The following is a 12,412-nucleotide window of genomic DNA, read 5'->3' on the forward strand; positions in this document are numbered from 1 at the left end:
GATGGCACAGGTGAGGATGGCACAGGTGAGGATGGCACAGGTGGCACGGGTGACACAGGTGACACAGGTGAGGGTGGCACAGGTGAGGGGGCTCAGGTGACACAGGTGAGGGGGCTCAGGTAGCACGGGTGAGGGGGGCATGGGTGACACAGGTGACACAGGTGAGGGGGCACAGGTGAGGGTGACACAGGTGGCACAGGTGAGGCTGGCACAGGTGGCACAGGTGAGGGTGGCACAGGCGAGGGTGACACAGGTGAGGGTGGCACAGGTGAGGAAACACAGGTAAGGGTGGCACAGGTGACACAGGCGAGGGGGCTCAAGTGGCTCAGGTGGCTCAGGTGGCTCAGGTGGCACAGGTGAGGGTGGCACAGGTGAGGGGGCTCAGGTGAGGGTGGCACAGGTGGCACAGGTGAGGGTGGCACGGGTGGCACGGGTGGCACAGGTGGCACAGGTGAGGGTGGCACAGGTGGCACAGGTGAGGGTGGCACGGGTGGCACGGGTGGCACAGGTGGCACAGGTGAGGTGACACAGGTAGCACGGGTGGCACAGGTGAGGGGGCTCAAGTGGCTCAGGTGGCTCAGGTGGCTCAGGTGGCACAGGTGAGGATGGCACAGGTGACACAGGTGAGGGGGCTCAGGTGAGGGTGGCACAGGTGGCACAGATGGGCTGACACAGGTGAGGATGGCACAGGTGGCACAGGTGATGCAGGTGAGGGTGACACGGGTGGCACAGGCGACAGGTGAGGGGGCTCAGGTGACACAGGTGAGGGTGGCACAGGTGGCACAGGCGACAGGTGAGGGGGCTCAGGTGACACGGGTGGCACAGGTGAGGGTGACACAGGTGACACAGGTGAGGATGGCACAGGTGAGGGGGCTCAGGTGAGGGTGGCACGGGTGGCACAGGTGAGGATGGCACAGGTGAGGGGGCTCAGGTGAGGGTGGCACAGGTGGCACAGGTGAGGGTGGCACAGGTGAGGGTGCCCCAGGCGATCCCAAATTTGGGGGAAGATTTCGATTTTGGGGTCAAATCCCGGCTTTTTGGCCAAATCCAGGTGGTTTGGGGGGCAAATCCCGGGGATTTTGGGGACAAATGCCGGGTTTTTGGGGGCAAATCCCGCGGGTTTTGAGGAATCCAGGTGGTTCTGGGGACAAATCCCGGGGATTTTGGGGACAAATCCCGGCGTTTTGGCCAAATCTCAGGGGTTTGGGGGTCAAATCCCGGCTTTTTGGCCAAATCTCAGGGGTTTTGGGGACAAATCCCGGCTTTTTGGTCAAGTCCCCGGGGTTTTGGGATCAAATCCCGGCTTTTTGGCCAAATCTCAGGGGTTTTGGGGTCAAATCCCGGCTTTTTGGCCAAATCTCAGGGGTTTTGGGATCAAATCCCGGCTTTTTGGCCAAGTCCCCGGGGTTTGGGGTCAAATCCCGGCTTTTTGGCCAAATCTCAGGGGTTTTGGGGTCAAATCCCGGCTTTTTGGTCAAGTCCCGGGGTTTTGGGGGACAAATCCCGGGGATTTTGGGGACAAATGCCAGGTTTTGGGGGTCAAATCCCAGCTTTTTGGCCAAATCCCGGGGATTTTGGGGTCAAATCCCGGCGTTTTGGCCAAATCCAGGTGGTTTTTGGGGACAAATCCCGTCTTTTTCGAGGACAAATCCCGGCTTTTTGGCCAAATGCCGGCTTTTTCGAGGACAAATCCCGGCTTTTTGGCCAAATCCAGCTCTCCCGGGACTCTCAGCTCTTCAAGACCCTCCAAGCCCCTCCTCAGCCCCCTCCCCAAAATCCCCTCCGGGACCCTCCCGGCCCTACCTGGGCTGGGGGCGGGGCTCGGGCGGAGGAGGAGGAGGAGGAGGAGGAGGAGGAGCCGCATCCCTGCCCGGGGGTCACCGGGGGTCACCGGGGGGTCACCGGGGGGTCCTGGGGGGTCCTGGGGGGTCCCGGGGGGGGGTCCCGGGTGCGGCCCCTCCCCTCCCCCCGCCCTGGGAATCCCCGCGCGCGGCCCCTCCCCCCCCCGAGGGCAGCGGAGCTTCGCTTCCTTCCCCTTTCGGGGGGGCCCCGCTTGGGGGGCGGGGAGCGCCGGGGGTGCCCCACGGACCCCATGGACCCCCATGGACCCCCAGAGATCCCCCTGTGCCCCACGGACCCCATGGACCCCCATGGACCCCCATGGACCCCCAGAGATCCCCAGAGATCCCCAGAGATCCCCACGGATCCCCCTGTGCCCCACGGACCCCATGGACCCCCAGAGATCCCCAGAGATCCCCAGAGATCCCCAGAGATCCCCCTGTGCCCCACGGATCCCCCCGTGCCCCCCAGATCCCCCTAGACCCGTGCATCCCACGGATCCCTCTGCCCCACAGATCCTCCCATCACCCCACCAATCTCAGCACCCCACAAATCCCTCACTGCCCCACCGATCCCACAGACCCCACAGACCCCACAGACCCCACAGACCCCACAGATCCCATCACCCCCTCACTGCCCCACAGACCCCACAGACCCCACAGACCCCACAGACCCCACCGATCCCACAGATCCCACAGACCCCACAGACCCCACCGATCCCACCGATCCCACCGATCCCACAGACCCCACAGACCCCACAGACCCCACAGACCCCACAGACCCCACAGACCCCACAGACCCCACCGATCCCACCGATCCCACAGACCCCACAGACCCCACCGATCCCACAGATCCCACCGATCCCACAGACCCCACAGACCCCACAGACCCCACAGATCCCACAGACCCCACAGACCCCACAGACCCCACAGATCCCACAGACCCCACAGACCCCACAGACCCCACAGACCCCACCGATCCCATCGCCCCCCACCCCCCCTCACCTGCCCCACCGCAGCCGCGGCACCCCCAGGTCGGGCCCTTTTTTTTGGGGGGTGTCAGGTCCCCGCCCCTCCCCCCCCCCCCCCCCCGCAGGGGCTGCCGGGAACCCCCCGGGGCGGATGTGGGGGGAGGGGGGGCGGCGGAGCGGGACCGGGCGGGGACCGAAAGCTGCCCAAAATTCACCGGGGAGCCCCCAAAATTCACCGGGGAGCCCCAAAATTCACCTGGGAGCCCCCAAAATTCACCGGGGAGCCCCAAAATTCACCTGGGAGCCCCAAAATTCACCTGGGAGCCCCAAAATTCAGCTGGGAGCCCCAAAATTCACCTGGGAGCCCCAAAATTCAGCTGGGAGCCCCAAAATTCACCTGGGAGCCCCCAAAATTCACCTGGGACCCCCCAGAATTCATCTGGGAGCCCCAAAAATTCACCTGAGACCCCCCCGAGGCGCCTGGGGGGGCAAAAACGGACCTGGGACCCCCCAAAATTCACCTGGGACCACCCAGAATTCACCTGGGACCCCCCAAAATTCACCTGGGAGCCCCAAAATTCATCTGGGAGCCCCCAAAATTCATCCGGGACCCCTCAAAATTCACCTGGGAGCCCCAAAAATTCACCTGGGAGCCCCCAAAATTCACCTGGGAGCCCCAAAATTCATCTGGGAGCCCCCAAAATTCATCCGGGACCCCTCAAAATTCACCTGGGAGCCCCAAAAATTCACCTGGGAGCCCCCAAAATTCACCTGGGACCCCTCAAAATTCACCTGGGAGCCCCAAAAATTCATCTGGGAGCCCCCAAAATTCATCTGGGACCCCCAAAATTCACCTGGGACCCCCCAAAATTCATCCGGGACCCCCCAAAATTCACCTGGGACCCCCCAAAATTCATCCGGGACCCCCCAAAATTCACCTGGGACCCCCCAAAAATTCATCTGGGAGCCCCCAAAATTCACCTGGGAGCCCCCAAAATCCATCTGGGACCCCCCAAAATTCACCTGGGAGCCCCCAAAATTCATCTGGGAGCCCCCAAAATTCACCTGGGACCCGTCAAAATTCACCTGGGAGCCCCCAAAATTCATCCGGGACCCCCAAAATTCATCTGGGAGCCCCCAAAATTCACCTGGGAGCCCCAAAAATTCACCTGGGAGCCCCAAAATTCAGCTGGGAGCCCCAAAATTCACCTGGGAGCCCCCAAAATTCAGCTGGGAGCCCCCAAAATTCACCTGGGACCCGTCAAAATTCACCTGGGAGCCCCCAAAATTCATCCGGGACCCCCCAAAATTCACCTGGGAGCCCCAAAAATTCACCTGGGACCCCCCAAAATTCATCTGGGACCCCCCAAAATTCATGTGGGAGCCCCAAAATTCACCTGGGAGCCCCCAAAATTCACCGGGGAGCCCCAAAATTCACCTGGGAGCCCCCAAAATTCAGCTGGGACCCCCCAAAAATTCATCTGGGACCCCCCAAAATTCATGTGGGAGCCCCAAAATTCATCTGGGAGCCCCCAAAATTCATCCGGGACCCCTCAAAATTCACCTGGGAGCCCCAAAAATTCATCTGGGAGCCCCCAAAATTCATCTGGGACCCCCCAAAATTCACCTGGGAGCCCCCAAAATTCACCTGGGGGGGCAAAAAGGCATCTGGGACCCCCCAAAATTCATCTGGGACCCCCAAAATTCACCTGGGACCCCTCAAAATTCATCTGGGAGCCCCCAAAATTCACCTGGGACCCCCCAAAATTCATCCGGGACCCCCCAAAATTCACCTGGGACCCCCCAAAAATTCATCTGGGAGCCCCCAAAATTCACCTGGGAGCCCCCAAAATCCATCTGGGACCCCCCAAAATTCACCTGGAAGCCCCCAAAATTCATCTGGGACCCGTCAAAATTCACCTGGGACCACCCAGAATTCACCTGGGACCCCCCAAAATTCACCTGGGAGCCCCAAAATTCACCTGGGAGCCCCCAAAATTCATCTGGGAGCCCCCAAAATTCACCTGGGAGCCCCAAAAATTCACCTGGGAGCCCCAAAATTCATCTGGGAGCCCCCAAAATTCATCTGGGAGCCCCCAAAATTCACCTGGGAGCCCCAAAATTCAGCTGGGAGCCCCCAAAATTCAGCTGGGAGCCCCAAAAATTCACCTGGGAGCCCCAAAAATTCACCTGGGACCCCCCAAAATTCATGTGGGAGCCCCAAAATTCACCTGGGAGCCCCCAAAATTCACCTGGGAGCCCCAAAATTCACCTGGGAGCCCCAAAATTCATCTGGGAGCCCCCCAAATTCACCTGGGGGGGCAAAAAGGCATCTGGGACCCCCCAAAATTCATCTGGGACCCCCAAAATTCACCTGGGACCCCTCAAAATTCATCTGGGAGCCCCCAAAATTCACCTGGGACCCCCCAAAAATTCATCTGGGAGCCCCCAAAATTCACCTGGGACCCCCCAAAATTCACCTGGGAGCCCCAAAATTCACCTGGGAGCCCCCCAAATTCACCTGGGGGGGCAAAAAGGCATCTGGGACCCCCCAAAATTCATCTGGGACCCCCAAAATTCACCTGGGACCCCTCAAAATTCATCTGGGAGCCCCAAAATTCACCTGGGAGCCCCCAAAATTCACCTGGGAGCCCCCAAAATTCATCTGAGAGCCCCCAAAATTCACCTGGGAGCCCCCAAAATTCATCTGGGAGCCCCCAAAATTCACCTGGGACCCCCCAGAATTCATCTGGGAGCCCCCAAAATTCACCTGGGACCCCCCAAAATTCACCTGGGACCACCCCCAAAAACACCTTTTGGCCTCCCCTGACCCTCTCGGACACCCCCAAATCCCCTCGAGACCCCCCCAAGTCCCCCCCAAATCCATCAGAGACCCCCCCAAACCCCCTGGAGACCCCCCCGGCCCCCCCAAATCCCCCAGAGATGCCCCCCCAGACCCTTCTGGACCTTCTTGACCCTCCCCCACCAGGACCCCCCAATTTTGGGGTCCCCCAGCCAGGAGAAAGCCGAGGAATGGCCGAGAAACGGCCGAGAAATCGCCCCAAAATCGCCCCAAAATCACCCCAAAATCACCCCAAAATCGCCTCAAAATCGCCCCAAAATCGCTCCAAAATCTCTTTATTTTGGCAAAATTTGGCACCGCGGGGGACCCGGGGGCGCTTTGGGGTCCCTGGGCCAGGATTTGGGGCTGATTTGGGGGATTTGGGGTCTCCCCAGGTCAGGATTTGGGGCTGATTTGGGGGATTTGGGGCTGATTTGGGGGATTTGGGGTCTCCCCGGGCCAGGATTTGGGGCTGATTTGGGGGATTTGGGGTCTCCCCAGGTCAGGATTTGGGGCTGATTTGGGGGATTTGGGGTCCCCCCGGGTCAGGATTCGGGGGATTTGGGGCTGATTTGGGGGATTTGGGGTCCCCCCGGGTCAGGATTTGGGGGATTTGGGGCTGATTTGGGGGATTTGGGGTCCCCGGGTCAGGATTTGGGGCTGATTTGGGGGATTTGGGGTCCCCGGGCCAGGATTTGGGGCTGATTTGGGGGATTTGGGGTCCCCGGGCCAGGATTTGGGGCTGATTTGGGGGATTTGGGGTCGCCGGGTCAGGATTTGGGGCTGATTTGGGGGATTTGGGGTCTCCCCGGGCCAGGATTTGGGGCCGATTTGGGGTCCCTGGGTCAGGATTTGGGGCTGATTTGGGGGATTTGGGGCTGATTTGGGGTCTCCCCAGGTCAGGATTTGGGGCTGATTTGGGGGATTTGGGGTCTCCCCGGGTCAGGATTTGGGGCTGATTTGGGGGATTTGGGGTCTCCCCAGGCCGGGATTTGGGGCTGATTTGGGGGATTTGGGGTCCCCGGGTCAGGATTTGGGGCTGATTTGGGGGATTTGGGGTCTCCCCAGGCCAGGATTTGGGGCTGATTTGGGGGATTTGGGGTCCCCCCGGGTCAGGATTTGGGGCTGATTTGGGGGATTTGGGGTCTCCCCGGGTCAGGATTTGGGGCTGATTTGGGGGATTTGGGGTCTCCCCGGGTCAGGATTTGGGGCTGATTTGGGGGATTTGGGGTCTCCCCGGGTCAGGATTTGGGGCTGATTTGGGGGATTTGGGGTCTCCCCGGGTCAGGATTTGGGGCTGATTTGGGGGATTTGGGGTCCCCCCGGGCCAGATTTGGGGTCCCTTTTGGGCTGAACTTGGGGTCCCCTGGGGTCAGTCTGGGTCAGGATTTGGGGTCTCTTTGGGTCCCTTTTGGGTCGGTCAGGATTTGGGGCCCCTTTAGGGTCAGGATTTTGGGGTCCCCTGGGTCCCCCCCGGGTCAGGATTTTGGGGTCTCTTTGGGTCCCTTTTGGGTCAGGATTTTGGGGTCCCCCCAGCTCAGGATTTGGGGTCCCCCCCGGGTCAGGATTTTGGGGTCTCTTTGGGTCCCTTTGGGGTCTCTTTGGGGTCCCCCCGGGTCAGGATTTTGGGGTCCCCTGGGTCCCCCCCGGGTCAGGATTTGGGGTCCCTTTAGGGGCAGAATTTGGGGTCCCTTTGGGGTTGGATTTTGGGGTCCCCCCGGGTCAGGATTTTGGGTCCCTTTGGGGTCCCCCCGGGTCAGGATTTTGGGGTCTCTTTGGGTCCCTTTTGGGTCAGGATTTTGGGGTCCCCCCTGGGTCAGGATTTTGGGATCCCTTTAGGGGCAGAATTTGGGGTCTGTTTGGGTCCCTTTTGAGTTAACATTTTGGGTCCCTTTGGGGTCTCTTGGGGTCCCCCCGGGTCAGGATTTTGGGGTCCCCCCGGGTCAGGAATTTGGGTCCCTTTTGGGTCAGGATTTTGGGTCCCTTTGGGGTCTCTTGGGGCCCCCCCGGGTCAGGATTTGGGGTCCCCCTGGGTGAGGATTTGGGGTCCCTTTAGGGGCTGAATTTGGGGTCTCTTTGGGTCCCTTTGGGGTTGGATTTTGGGGTCCCCTGGGTCCCCCCGGGTCAGGATTTTGGGGTCTCTTGGGGTCCTTTTTGGGTCAGGATTTTGGGGTCTCTTGGGGTCCCTTTTGGGTCAGGATTTTGGGGTCCCCCCGGGTCAGGATTTTGGGGTCCCTTTGGGGTCTCTTTGGGGTCCCCCCGGGTCAGGATTTTGGGGTCTCTTGGGGTCCTTTTTGGGTCAGGATTTTGGGGTCTCTTGGGGTCCTTTTTGGGTCAGGATTTTGGGGTTCCCCCGGGTCAGGATTTTGGGGTCCCTTTGGGGTCCCTTTGGGGTCTCTTTGGGGTCCCCCCGGGTCAGGATTTGGGGTCCCTTTGGGGTCCCTTTGGGGTCTCTTTGGGGTCCCCCCGGGTCAGGATTTGGGGTCCCTTTGGGGTCTCTTGGGGTCCTTTTTGGGTCAGGATTTTGGGGTCTCTTGGGGTCCCTTTTGGGTCAGGATTTTGGGGTCCCCCCGGGTCAGGATTTTGGGGTCCCTTTGGGGTCCCTTTGGGGTCTCTTTGGGGTCCCCCCGGGTCAGGATTTTGGGGTCCCTTTGGGGTCCCTTTGGGGTCTCTTTGGGGTCCCCCCGGGTCAGGATTTTGGGGTCTCTTTGGGGTCCCCCCGGGTCAGGATTTTGGGGTCTCTTGGGGTCCTTTTTGGGTCAGGATTTTGGGGTCTCTTTGGGGTCCCCCCGGGTCAGGATTTTGGGGTCTCTTGGGGTCCTTTTTGGGTCAGGATTTTGGGGTCTCTTTGGGGTCCCCCCGGGTCAGGATTTTGGGGTCCCTTTGGGGTCTCTTTGGGGTCTCTTTGGGGTCCTTTTTGGGTCAGGATTTTGGGGTCTCTTTGGGGTCCCCCCGGGTCAGGATTTTGGGGTCCCCCCTCCCCCCCTAGAGGAGCCGCCCCGCCCCCCCCGTGTGGACGCTGAAATATTCGGGGAACCCCCCGTGGGGGAGGGGCGGCTGCAGCTGCGCGGGGGGGCCGGGGGGGCCCCCCTTGGGTGGGGGAGGGGCCGGGGGCGCCCATCCCCCCCCCCCTCCCCCCGCCGGGGTCTCCTCCACCTGCGGCCGCACCTGGAGGGGGGGAGGGGCGGTTTGGGGGGGATTTGGGGGGGTTGGGGTCCCCCCCCACCCCTGGAACCCAAATTTTAGGGATTCCCCCCCACCACCCAATTTTGGGGTTTTTCCCCCCCATTTTTGGGGTTTTTTCCCCATTTTTGGGGGGGTTTTTTCCTCCCCACTTTTGGGTTTTTTTCCCCCATTTTTTCCCCAATTTCCCCCCAGTTTTCGGGATTTTTTCCCCATTTTTTGGGATTTTTTTCCCCATTTTTTTGGGATTTTTCCCCCATTTTGGGGGGGATTCCCCCCCCCCCCCCCAATTTTTGGAATTTTTTATTCCCATTTTTTAGGTTTTTCCCCCCATTTTTTTAGGTTTCCCCCCCATTTTTCAGGATGTTTTCCCCATTTTTGTTTTTTCTCCCCATTTTTTCCCCAATTTCCCCCCAGTTTTCGGGATTTTTTCCCCATTTTTCGGGATTTTTTCCCCCATTTTTTTGGGATTTTTTCCCCCATTTTTTGGCGGGATTACCCCCCCCCCCCCCCAATTTTTGGAATTTTTTATTCCCATTTTTTAGGTTTTTCCCCCCATTTTTTTAGGTTTCCCCCCCATTTTTCAGGATGTTTTCCCCATTTTTGTTTTTTTCCCCATTTTTTCCCCAATTTCCCCCCAGTTTTCGGGATTTTTTCCCCATTTTTTGGGATTTTTTTCCCCATTTTTTTGGGATTTTTTCCCCCATTTTTTGGCGGGATTACCCCCCCCCCCAATTTTTGGAATTTTTTATTCCCACTTTTTAGGTTTTTCCTCCCATTTTTTTAGGTTTCCCCCCCATTTTTCAGGATGTTTTCCCCATTTTTGTTTTTTTCCCCATTTTTTCCCCAATTTCCCCCCAGTTTTCGGGATTTTTTCCCCATTTTTTGGGATTTTTTTCCCCATTTTTTTGGGATTTTTTCCCCCATTTTTTGGCGGGATTACCCCCCCCCCCCCCCAATTTTTGGAAGTTTTTATTCCCATTTTTTAGGTTTTTCCCCCCATTTTTTTAGGTTTCCCCCCCATTTTTCGGGATGTTTTCCCCACTTTTGGTTTTTTTCCCCATTTTTTCCCCAATTTCCCCCCAATTTTCGGGATATTTCCCCATTTTTGGGCCCCCCTCGGGGAGGATTTTGGGGTCCCGGACCGAGGGGGGGGAGGGGATGGAGAAGATCCCCGGAGCCCAAATTTTGGGATCTTTCCCCTCAATTTTTGGGGTTTTTTTGGGAATTTTCCCAATTTTGGGGTTTTTTTTCCCATTTTTCACCATTTTCCCCCCAAATTTCGGGGGTTTTTTTTGGGGGGGGTCCCGGCCCGGTGGGGCGATGGAGAAGAGCCCAAATTTGATCTTCCCCTCCAATTTTTGGGGTTTTTGTCATATTTTTTTCCCATTTTTTCCCCGTTTTTCCCCCAAATTTCGGGATTTTTTCCCCCAAATTTCGCGTTTTTCCCCCCAAATTTCGGGGTTTTTTTGGGGGGGGGTTCCGCACTCACCGCGGGGGGGGGTCGCGGCCCGGCGCGGGGGGAGGGGCGATGGAGAAGAGCCCAAATTTGATCTTCCCCCCCCAATTTTGGGGGTTTGGTCCCATTTTTTCCCCATTTTTTCCCCAAATTTCGGGATTTTTTTCCCCCAAATTTCGCGTTTTTCCCCCCAAATTTCGGGGTTTTTTTTGGGGGGGCTCCCGGCCCGGTGGGGGGAAGGAGAAGAGCCCAAATTTGCTGTTTCACCCCCCTTTTTGGGGGGTTTTTGTCCCATTTTTGTCCCGTTTTCCCCCATTTTTCTCCCGTTTTTTCCCCAAATTTCGCGTTTTTCCCCCAAATTTCGGGATTTTTTTCCCCAAATTTCGCGGTTTTCCCCCCAAATTTCGGGGTTTTTTTTGGGGGGGGGTCCCGGCCCGGTGGGGGGAAGGAGAAGAGCCCAAATTTGCTGTTTCACCCCCATTTTTCTCCCGTTTTTTCCCCAAATTTCGCGGTTTTTCCCCAAATTTCGGGGTTTTTTTTGGGGGGGGGTCCCGGCCCGGCGCGGGGGGAGGGGCGATGGAGAAGAGCCCAAATTTGATCTTCCCCCCCCCATTTTGGGGGTTTTTTTTCCCCATTTTTTCCCCGTTTTTCCCCCAAATTTCGGGATTTTTTTCCCCAAATTTCGCGTTTTCCCCCCAAATTTCGGGGTTTTTTTTGGGGGGGCTCCCGGCCCGGTGGGGCGATGGAGAAGAGCCCAAATTTGCTGTTTCACCCCCATTTTTCTCCCGTTTTTTCCCCAAATTTCGCGGGTTTTCCCCAAATTTCGGGATTTTTTTCCCCCAAATTTCGCGTTTTTTCCCCAAATTTCGGGATTTTTTCCCCAAATTTCGCGGTTTTCCCCCCAAATTTCGGGGTTTTTTTTTGGGGAGGGGGTCCCGGCCCGGTGGGGGGAAGGAGAAGAGCCCAAATTTGATCTTCCCCCCCCCATTTTGGGGGTTTTTTTTCCCCATTTTTTCCCCGTTTTTTCCCCAAATTTCGGGATTTTTTTCCCCAAATTTCGCGGTTTTCCCCCCAAATTTCGGGGTTTTTTTGGGGGGGGGTCCCGCACTCACCGCGGGGGGGGGGTCGCGGCCCGGCGCGGGGGGAGGGGCGATGGAGAAGAGCCCAAATTTGATCTTCCCCCCCCAATTTTGGGGGGTTTGGTCCCATTTTTTCCCCATTTTTTCCCCAAATTTCGCGTTTTTCCCCAAATTTCGGGATTTTTTCCCCAAATTTCGCGTTTTCCCCCCAAATTTCGGGGTTTTTTTTGAGGGGGGGGTCCCGGCCCGGTGAGGGGAAGGAGAAGAGCCCAAATTTGATCTTCCCCCCCCAATTTTGGGGGTTTTTTTTTCCCCATTTTTCTCCCGTTTTTTCCCCAAATTTCGCGTTTTTCCGCCCAAATTTCGGGGTTTTTTTTGGGGGGGGGGTCCCGCACTCACCGCGGGGGGGGGGTCGCGGCCCGGCGCGGGGGGAGGGGCGATGGAGAAGAGCCCAAATTTGATCTTCCCCCCCCAATTTTGGGGGGTTTGGTCCCATTTTTTCCCCATTTTTTCCCCAAATTTCGCGTTTTTCCCCAAATTTCGGGATTTTTTTCCCCAAATTTCGCGTTTTCCCCCCAGATTTCGGGGTTTTTTTTGGGGGGGGTCCCGGCCCGGTGGGGGGAAGGAGAAGAGCCCAAATTTGATGTTTCACCCCCGTTTTTCCCCATTTTTTCCCCGTTTTTTCCCCAAATTTCGGGTTTTTTTCCCCAAATTTCGGGATTTTTCCCCCAAATTTCGCGTTTTTCCCCCCAAATTTCGGGTTTTTTTTGGGGGGGGGTCCCGGCCCGGTGGGGGGAAGGAGAAGAGCCCAAATTTGATCTTCCTCCCCCCCTTTTTGGGGGGTTTTTGTCCCATTTTTGTCCCATTTTCCCCCATTTTTCTCCCGTTTTTTCCCCAAATTTCGCGTTTTTCCCCCCCAAATTTCGGGGTTTTTTTTGGGGGGGGGTCCCGCACTCACCGCGGGGGGGGGGTCGCGGCCCGGCGCGGGGGAGGGGCGATGGAGAAGAGCTCGGTGAAGTTGGGCACCGAGTCGCTGATGA

Source organism: Coloeus monedula, assembly GCF_965178545.1.
Source record: "Coloeus monedula genome assembly, contig: HAP1_SCAFFOLD_613, whole genome shotgun sequence".
Lineage (NCBI taxonomy): Eukaryota > Metazoa > Chordata > Aves > Passeriformes > Corvidae > Coloeus > Coloeus monedula.